General features: G+C 43.5%; 2 non-coding genes across 2 annotated transcripts; one reads left to right on the top strand and one right to left on the bottom strand.

Moving 5' to 3' along the window:
• Window positions 1-3,616: 3,616 nt before the first annotated feature.
• On the top strand, window positions 3,617-3,688 carry trnae-uuc (transfer RNA glutamic acid (anticodon UUC)). Its single transcript has one exon. It is a non-coding gene; the product is annotated as a tRNA-Glu (tRNA).
• Window positions 3,689-7,330: 3,642 nt separating this feature from the next.
• On the bottom strand, window positions 7,331-7,404 carry trnan-guu (transfer RNA asparagine (anticodon GUU)). The gene has a single exon. It is a non-coding gene; the product is annotated as a tRNA-Asn (tRNA).
• Window positions 7,405-10,299: the final 2,895 nt, after the last annotated feature.

Here is a 10,299-nt window from a genome sequence, read left to right as displayed (position 1 = left end):
ATGCGACATGAAAACGGCAGAATTTGATGTGCTTTCAGTGATGAATGTCTGCCGTGGTTATGTGAGAGATTTTACTGCTGCCTGTTCACACTGACACAAATATCACTCCTGACCAATCAATCTCTTTGAAAGCAGCGCGCCGGGCCGAATGGCCTCTTTCTTTGCTGGAACTGTCTATAATGTTATTTTTCCCAGCATCATTTCCCAGTCATTCCGACATTTTATTACACGCTTGGGGGAATGTACTTTCTTACATTCTCGCTTTTGAAGTCAAGACACTGAGCAATTTCAAAGTTTTTCATTAATTCCAGCACAGGATTTGGAACCAGACCAGTTGAACGACACTTTATTGGTGCCAACCCTTCACTGCAGCTCACCCCTTAAAAACAGTGGCTGTCATTGCACGATGTTGTCATTTATGATAAAGTTCTGTAGCAGAAACTTATCTCTGGTGAAAGTACCCGAAAAACGGCAAATGCGGCGGAGATAAAGCAAGTTGCAAGAGTTATAGACAGCTTTCCTCGTGACTTCGAGGTGAGGATTCGGCCCTTTCACCGCCGTGGCCCGGACTCGATTCCCGGCCAGGCAATGAAGGTTTAGTGATCTGGTACAAACTGTTAAAACAGGCCTGATTTACTTATTGATTGAAAACCGAAACGCACAACAGCTCCGCCCGAATCAGTGGAGTGAGAGTTGAAGTTTCACATCAGAGCTGCAAATGTCACACGTGGAACAGCTTCGAGAATAAATACAGTTCCTAATGCCCGAGGGATTTCAGTTTGGAATATTTGTATTTACAAATCATTCTCTCGATGTGTTAATTGCCGTAACCACTCAAACATATGGGCTCGGTGTCTGTCTGTTTAAATGTTGCTCAGTGAAAATTTCAATCGCCCTCCGCTTTGTAACATACGGACACTTAATAACTGAACAGTCTCCACTCAGAAATACAGAAAGAAAATTCCTCCTGAACCTTTTAAACCTGTTTTTCTTTTCTCTCTACGATTTTAATATGAAGCCACACAACTAAGGTGAATAAAGTGTGGATCGGTAAAAATGAGGAACTGAAGCACATTGACACACACAGGAACACACACACACATAAACCGAGAGCGACAGAGGCCTAACGAGAGACAAACAGCCAGAAAGAAAGGATGCCACCAAACCGGCTCAGTTGTGTTCCATTTCCATATGCAGATTTTGCAAATCCTTGCAGATGGAAGCGCGGGAGTTTTTGTTTGTTTCCATTTATCCGATAACTAATTCTGTTGGCACCTGGTTAAAATCGGGAATAACGAGAACCGCAGTCAGCAAACCAACATTGGGGAAACCCCGATGGATGTCAGTACCATCGCCCTCAACATTCGTCCGCGACTAACAGCACTTCCTGAGGGAAAGCATGTTCATATCAAATCAGAGATGACTATGAAGTAAGTCGTACGGCCCGTCGTGTCTATGCTGGCTCTCAGGAAGAGCAACTAAACCAATTCCACTCACACGCCTTTCTCCCACAGCAATTTCTATTGACATTGTCTCTCCTCGTTCACCCTGCCAAAATAAAGAACCACAACCCACCCCACTCCCCGTATTAAACTGGAGTTGTCTTTTGCTCACCCAAAGGGAATTCCTAACGTGCCCGAAAGTGGGAAGCAACTGAAAATTTGGGAGCGTAGGGATTCGGACCCACTCCTCCAGAGACTGGAACCTGAATCCAGCTCTCCAGTTTGTAGAGCAAATGGAATTAGATTGTAGATATCAGCTCAGAAATAATGATGACCTGTTTGATCAGGGTAAAGTTCTTTTCTAATTCGATATGAAATCAATTGAATAAATAAATAATGTTTGTATCAAAAACTGTAAAAGGAATCCTAGTCCAACTCTTCATGTCATTGTGTCAGGGAAACTTTGTTAACTAAAGCAAACTGAGCATGGATTCTGCAGAAACTCCTTCTTCAAGCGAGAAATGGACAATGATTGAAAGGGGGAAAACTCAGGTTTAAGGAAAGAGAGAAGGAATTTGAGACGAATTGGTTAGCTCTTTAAAAATAGCTGGCACAGATACGATGAGGTGAAGGGCTTCACATTGTAGTAAAAACAGGAAATGCTGGAAAAACTCAACAGGTCTGACAACACCTGTGGAGAGAGAAGCAGAGTTAATGCTTCGAGTCGGCCTGAATCTGAAGAAGAGACATACGGACTCAGAACGTTAACTCAGCTTCTCTCTCCACAGATGTTGCCAGACCTGATGAGTTTTTCCCAGCACTTTCTGTTTTTATTTCAGATTTCCAGTATCTACAGTATTTTGCTTCCATCTTAGGGCCTCTTACTGAGCTGTGCAATTTGATGATGACATTGTTGATCAGTCTGTCTCCAGCATTCCTAATGAGAACAGCCGAATTCCATTTCTTCAAAACAAAGACCCAAAGTGCTGCTGCATGACGTCACCGTTTAACATTCTAGACAGCTCCATTGGGATCTTTACAGCGCAGGGTTTGTGCAGGGCAGTGGGGGTCATGATCATTTCACATGTGGCAGAGCAACGGTTTGAAACTGGGGGAAAACATTATCCAAGCTTGTTCAGTTAAGTGTGAGTGAATGTTCAATAATTTACATTTGTTGTTAATAATGAACACAAGGGTTCGAATCCTGCCGTCGAAGGAGATATCATTTAAAAAGCAGAAAACACGTACAAACATGTCCGTATTTTCTTATTCAGTGGTCGGCATTGGCGCAGTGGTATTGTCGCTGGGCTAGGAATCCAGGGATAAAAGCAAAATAATATAGATGCTGGAAATCTGAACAAAAAAAACACAAAACGCTGGAAAAAATTTCAGCATATCTGGCAGCATCTCTGGAGAAAGGAACAGAGTTAATATTTCGATTCCATAAAACTCTTCAGAGTTCTTTGAAAGCAGCACACAGGGCCGAATGGCCTCTTTCTTTGCTTCTCTATAATTTGATATTTCCCAACAACACTTCTTTCACACTCATTCTGCCATTTTATAATCCACTCTTGCGAGTGGGTTCAAAGCTCAACTACGTGCACAAGACTGAAAGGAGCCTGCGACTCTGGATAATCGGCCCTGTGCACATTCCTGTAATCCGAATCTGGGAGAATCAGGAAGATGAGATCCCAGATTATCTTTACCATGTAATCTGCAAACGCATTCTTTCTAAAAATCCTTGGGTCCCTCATTCTCTGTCCCTGCTTTCCAGGGAATGCTTGGGTTCATGAACTGACTGTGTCTGCATCAAGCAGCTAATTGACCTGGGAGCTGGATGGGCAGAGGGATCTGGAGGCGAGGCAGGGACAGAAGCAGAAACAGATGCGACATGAAAGTGTTTTAAATTGAATGTGTCTCCGTTACTTTCAGTGATGAATTTCTGCCGTGTGTTCCCTTGTCAGTTTCACAGGAGCCGCAGTGATGAGGTTGGAGGGTTTTGGAAATTGACAGTTACACATGAGCAGCTTGTGGGGCTATTTCACTTCACTGTCAATTTCATGTCCCAGCTCACAGAAACCCTTGTTATCATTGACTGAAGAATTCATTCCATTGAAAATAGAAACATGGATAAATGCAGCGTCAATATCCAAACTGAAAGCAGCTTGTCAGTTTCCCTGGTGGTCTAGTGGTCAGGATTCGGCGCTTTCACCGCAGCGACCCGGGTTCGATTCCCGGTCAGGGAATGCAAATTTATTGACCTTGTGAAATTGTCAAAATGAGTACTAATTACTTATTGATTGAAAACATTTAGCAGCTCTACCAGAATCAGTTGAAGTTTCGCCTCAGAGCTGGAAATATCACACTTGGAACAGGTCGGGAGCAAAGACAGAAGCGGAGTGAAAGAAGGACAAGAGAAGGGCCGTTTGAAAAGCTCTGACCATAGGGTTGGTGGTGCCAAGAAAAATATGGGTGGGAGAAGGGCAAATTTTGGTCCCTGCTGTTTGCATTGACAAAAATATCACTCCTGATGAATCAACCAATCACAACTACTCTTTAAAAGCAGCACATCAGCTCATCGAGGCTGAATGGCCTCTTTCTATGCTGTAACTTTCTATAATTTTATGTTTCCCAACAGCACGGGTGCTTCTTTCACAGTCATTCTGCCATTTCATAACCCACTCTAGCGAGATGTACTTTCTTACCTTGTATTCGGCTCTTTTGAAACCAAAACATGGAGCAAATTCAGCGAGTTGTCATTTATAGCATGAGATTTGTCACAAGACTAATTGAACGTCACATTAATGGTGCCAATCCTTCACTGGAGCTCACTGCGACCAAAGAGCATTGTTATCATCATGTAACTTCTTGCAGTATCTCTGCTGAACAATATAAGCTTATCACAGCTCTGCTTTCTTCAGATTGAAATCCAGTGCGAAAATACGAGAAATTTCAAAGCTGAACAACGTAGACAAAACTTGAAGGAGTGTGTGACTGTGGATGATCGGCACTGTGCACGTTCCTGTAATCAGTACCTGGGAGAATCAGGAAGATCCTGGTGTCTCTTTAGCCTGTTATCTGTAAACCGGTCACGTTGTGTATTACGTTCGCACTAACTGACTGTGTGTGGTCAAACAGCTCCTGGAAGGGCGGAGAGAGCTGGAGGTGAGACAGAAAGAGATGTGACATGGAAGTGATTTGAATGAGTGGTGAAAATCCGTCGTGTGCCAGTTTCAAAGGAACAGAGGTTGGTGGTTATTTGTTTGAAAGAAGCTGCACTCAACTTGCGGCGAGCCCATGACCCTGAGATTAAGAGCCTTTGATCTACCTGTTGAACTAGCCGGGCACACATAACATATGTGTCCCATATCCCAACATTCATGGAGACAACTGTTGCTTTCCACCTGCAGCCTCAGCCTGTCCTGAATTTCAAAGTGTAGAAGGTAATCGAACTACACAAGTCCCAAGGTTGCAATACATTCCTCTCAATCATCAATAACATCATTCAAACCTTCCACTTCTTAGCTGCACCTCCTTCCAAACATCGCAAACTCCTCTTGCATCTTTCATCCTGATATTTTTCTCTGTAACATTTTCATCTGAAGTTGCACAACTAATGTGAATTCAGTTTGTGATGGTAAAAATGTGTTCACCTTCTCAGGAAGCTGAATCACTTTGACACACACAGAAGAACACACACAGGGATAAACACCGAGAGTTACAGAGGGCAAGGGATTGTCTCTAAGGAGAGACAAACTCCCAGAAAGCAAGCATGACACCAAGTTTTGCTCCATTTCCACTGCAGGTTTCGTTAACGAACAGAAATAGGAAAACGCCCGCTTGTTTTGTTGAATTTTATTCAATGTAGCCGATAATGAACTCTGTAGACACAGAGTTAAAACCAGGAATAATGAGATGCAGGAATCCCCAATGGATTTGGACTCCATCGCCTAAACCACTCGACTACGCTGACTGCCCCTGTGCACAGGGTAATTTTGTTGGTATAAAATTAGAGGCAGCCACAGCAGAGAAGGAGTACATTCGGCCCATTGTGTCCGTGCCAGCTCATGGAAAAGGAATTCAGCTAATTCAACAATCCCGCCGTTTCTCCACAGCCATTTATATTTTTATTGTCTTTCCTCAGTGTTATTGTTAAAGTGAAACACTGCGCACACTTGCTTTAACTGTGAGCTGGCACTTTTTCGACCAATAGGGCAATTTTAACAGCACTGGGATTTGAAACCACGTCTCAACAAAGAATGAGACCTTAAACCATTAACAACGACTAGAGCTGCGCTACCAAGCTCATGATGCTACTCCACATCACCTTGACTGGATCTGGACTCCATCACCTGAACCACTCGGCCACTGTGACTGGTCCTATGGATAGGTCAGTGTTGTTCGTATAAGCAGAGGAGGAGGAAATTCGGCCCAATTTGTCCATGTCAGTTTACGGAAGAGGAATTTAACTAATTCGGCAACCCCACATTTTCTCCACAGACATTTCTATTTTTATTGTGTCTCCTGGTTCTTCCCATTAAATACCGCAAACACCTACTCTAACTGTGAGCTGGCACCTTTTCGACCAACAGCACAATTTTAGCAGCAGTGGGACTAGAAACCACGCCTCAATAAAGAATGAAACCTTAAACAAGCACCTAGAACAACTCAGTTGAATTACCGAGCTCAGGATGCTACTGTCCATTGTTACTGAAACAGAACAGAATCAAAGCAGCAGCAATGCGTCATAAGGCCCCACAAGCCTCCTCCGTCACTTAATAAGATCATGGCAGATCCCCAACCTCAACACCAATTTCCCACCCGATCCCGATCGTCCTTCATCCCCTTAGAGTCCAAACATCAGGAGAATTTTTGGATGTTTTTGCTTCCATTGATCCGAGAGTTCTTTGGACACCTGGTTGAAATCAGCAATAATAATAAGAACATTCGGTAAGGTTTGAATTTACCTGCGGAGACTCCAATGGAAATTGGAACCATCCATTTAACGACTCGGCTACGATGATTGACCAAGGATCCAATACTTTTCACTCAATCATCAATAACACCATTCACAGCTTCCGCTTCTCAGTTGCACCTCCTTCCAAATATTGTGATCCATTTTCCTCAGGATTTTTTTCTGGATTTAATGTTTAGCTGCTTTGTGTCCTCATTTTGAAATCAGAATCGCTTCAATATCCAACACAATTTGAATTGAAAACCTGACGGACAAACAATGGAAAAATGTCACTCGGTAGCACAAATCGCATGGTGCTCATTTTCAGATTCACAGCAGTTAACTTTTCAATAAAATGAAGGAATTTTACAGTGAAATGATTTAAGACGTTTGTGTGACATTTATGTGTGACTAACTCACTCGGGTATTCTGTAAATGCTGCTCGGAGGTTTAATGACCGGGATATAATCTACCTGTGTTTTCCTGAGCCTGTGCTCGGTATATTGGGAGGTTTGGCCCGGGTTGGAGTATCTTGTGTCCTAAGGATGGGCAGTAACCCGCTGATTGAAGCTGCAGTCGCTGCTTTCTGCTGGCAGCGGGTGATTGGAGAGTGCGGGGATGGAATATTGCTGCTTTTCTGCTTTTCCCTGTCTCACTCACTCTGGAGCTGAGGAAGAGAGAATAACTGACGGGTTCGTTTCAATCCAATAACTTGATAAATTTCCAATGGGCTAGATATCGGTATATGGTAGGTCTAATTGTTTTCTCATTATATTTGAAATTAATATTCGACAAAAGCCACGTACCTGGGAGCTCACTGGATATCAGTGGAACTGGCAACATTTTGGGGGTCTATTGTTTCAGCGCAAGTACCCAATGACAGCCCGGAACTGTGTGATAATCAATGCTGATGGGGAGAAAACAGTGAAAACTTTGCCCCTGAGTGGTCTCGAACCACCAACCTTTCGGTTAACAGCCGAACGCACTGACCAATTGCGCCACAGAGGCTGATGAAGACTTAAATCAGTGAGTTAAAGGTTCAGATTGCTGCTACCGGAATGACAATTGTCTCTATCAGTTTTACTCTTCCAAAATAAAGAGTGGGGCATTCATTGTGGACACAGGGAAACAGTCTGATCCCACCCACTGCAGACACATCCATGTCACCAGGATCCAGCTCCCCTACAACCGGTGCCGTCTCCCTTCGAGCCTTTCGTTGCCTTGACTGTTACCAAGTATTCTGATTGTCCCGAAGCCGATATTAGGTTTGAATTCCTGATGTGCAGTAACGAGAATCCTTTCAATGTCTCAGAGCAGTTAATTTCACTGATCACATCAGAGTTACTATTCCAGCGTCTTAAAGAAGGGAAAGGTGCCTTGACTGTCTCTGGTCAGTCGAACAGTTCACCCTTCATTCTCCTCTGATTCCGGTTCCCAAAGATTATCTAAAGACTCATAAAACTGGAGACTGGGTTTTCTGTTTTGGTTCCTTCTCCATTTTCCCACCTGCCAACTGACAATATTTTCTAAAACCTCATCTCAATCCACCGCCTTGCATCATGTTCAGGGATGAGGAAATTCACGAGGTCAGTAAATCTCCATTCCCTGACTGGGAATTAAACCTGGACCACAGCAGTGAAAGCGCTGAATCCTGACCACTAGACCACCAAGAAAGCTGCTCACCAGCCTCACCACGTGCCTTATCTATGATACCTGTGCCTTTATTTTTGTGTCAGACCTCTTTCACCAGAGACACGTTTCATAAGAACATAAGAACGTTAGAAATAGGAGCAGGAATCGGCCATTCGGCCCCTCTAGCCTGCCCCGCTATTCAATAAGATCATGGCTAATCTGCCCCAGGCCTCAAATCCTATTTTCTCCCAGTTCCTCATAGCCCTCAACTCCCCAATATTGCAAAAATGTATCTTACTCCTCTTTAAATACTCTCAGTGAGCTACCCTCCACAACTCTCTTGGGAGAGAATTCTAGGCATTCACTTCCCTCTGGGAGAAAAAATTCCTTTGCATCTCAGTTTTAAATGAGTGCCCCCTGATTCTGTAACCATGTCCCCTAGTTCTAGGTTCCCATTAGTGGTAACATCTGCTCAACATCTACCCTGTAAAACCTCTCAGAATCTTGTACGTTTCAATGAAGTCTCCCCTCAGCCTTCTAAACTCTCACGAATAAAGGCGTCACCTGCTTCACCGTTCTTGATCAGTCAGCCCCTTCAACACAGAAATCAGCCTAGTGAATCTCTTTTCAACTGCCTGCAATGCCAATATATGCTTCCTTAAATATGGGGACCAAAACTGTACACAGAACTCCAGGTGCGGCCTCCCCAACACCCTGTACAGTTATAAGAAGACTTCCCTATTTTTAAACTCCAATCACTAGCAATACAGGCCAAAATTCCATTTGCGTTCTTAATTACCTAAGATTGGCTGGAGAATGGGGTTGAGAAACTTATCAGCCATGATTGAATGGTGGAGCAGACTCGATGGGCCGAATGGCCTAATTTCTGCTTCTATGCCTTATTCTTATGCTTATACTTGCTGCACCTGCATGCTAACTTTTTGTGTTTCATACATAGGAACACCCAGATCCCTCTATGCTGAACATTTTTTGGAGTCACTCTCCATTTAAATAATATTCTGCTTTTTGATCCTTCCTATCAATGTATATGACCTCACACTTCCCGACATTAAACTCCATCTGCCAACATTTTGCCCACTCACCCAACCTGTTTATATCCCCTTGCAGATGCCTTATGTCGTCGTCACAACCTGTCCTCCCATCTATTTTTGTATCGTCAGAAAATTTGGATACATTACACTCTGCCCCCTCCTCCATGCCAATATAGATAGTAAATAATTGAGGCCTTAGGACGGACCATTTTGACACTCCATTAGTTACCTCTATCCATCCTGAATAATCCCGACTGTCTGTCTTCTGCGTGTGAAATTAGGCTCTTTACATTGCAGGGTTTGTGTAGGGTAATAGGGATCACGGTCTCTCACACACGGAAAGTTTCCCCGCTACATTGCAGGGTTTGTGTAGGGTAATAGGGATCACGGTCTCTCACACACGGAAAGTTTCCCCGCTACATTGCAGGGCTTGTGTAGGGTAATAGGGATCACGGTCTCTCACACACGGAAAGTTTCCCCGCTCGAAAAGGGGAATTAACATTAACAGAATTAAATGTGAGGAAAGGGTGCATCATTCCCGTTTGTTGTTAAACGGTAACTGGATGCATCATCTCAAAACCATGTGACATTTATACATCTCCAAGTTTTGAATGATATTCTGAAAAATGCGAAAGAAAAAGGGAAAGATGGGGGCGGATTTGCTGTAAGGCCGTTCGCACATGTGTGAGGTGTTGAGTGAGCTGCTGATGTGCTGTGTCATTTGATGATTCTAATGTTAGATCAATTTCTCTGCCGCATGGCTCAGGTTATCAGCCGAATTGTACTTCCACAAAACAAGGTCCTGAAGTGCAATAAGACAGCACAGTTTGATATTCCAGGTCGGTCTGCAAGGAGCTGCGTGTTGTTTTTGTAGTCCAGCGATTCTCACATTTGCTTTACACGCCGAGAATTCCCTGAATCGAAACTCTTTGAAGAACAGTGGAACTGACAACATTTGTGGAAAATGTTCTTACCGCCATTGACAACCCGGATCTGAGTGACACTGAATGTTGATGGGGGAAAAACATTAACGGCTTCATCTCCGAATCACCAAACTTTACAGTTAACAGCCGAACGCGCTGACCAATTGTGCTGATTCACTGATGCAACTTTCTGTGTTCTTTGTACAGGCACAGTCAGGTCTCTTTGAACATCAGCACAACTTGCTCACCTCTTCAAACATGTTCGGCTTTTTTGTTTTTTTAAAAACTATTTTTAC

This window comes from Cetorhinus maximus, chromosome 23, assembly GCF_964194155.1.
Source record: "Cetorhinus maximus chromosome 23, sCetMax3.hap1.1, whole genome shotgun sequence".
NCBI classification, from domain to species: Eukaryota; Metazoa; Chordata; class Chondrichthyes; order Lamniformes; family Cetorhinidae; genus Cetorhinus; species Cetorhinus maximus.
The sequence above is the reverse complement of the archived record's forward strand: the minus strand, read 5'-3'. Positions and strand labels throughout refer to the sequence as shown.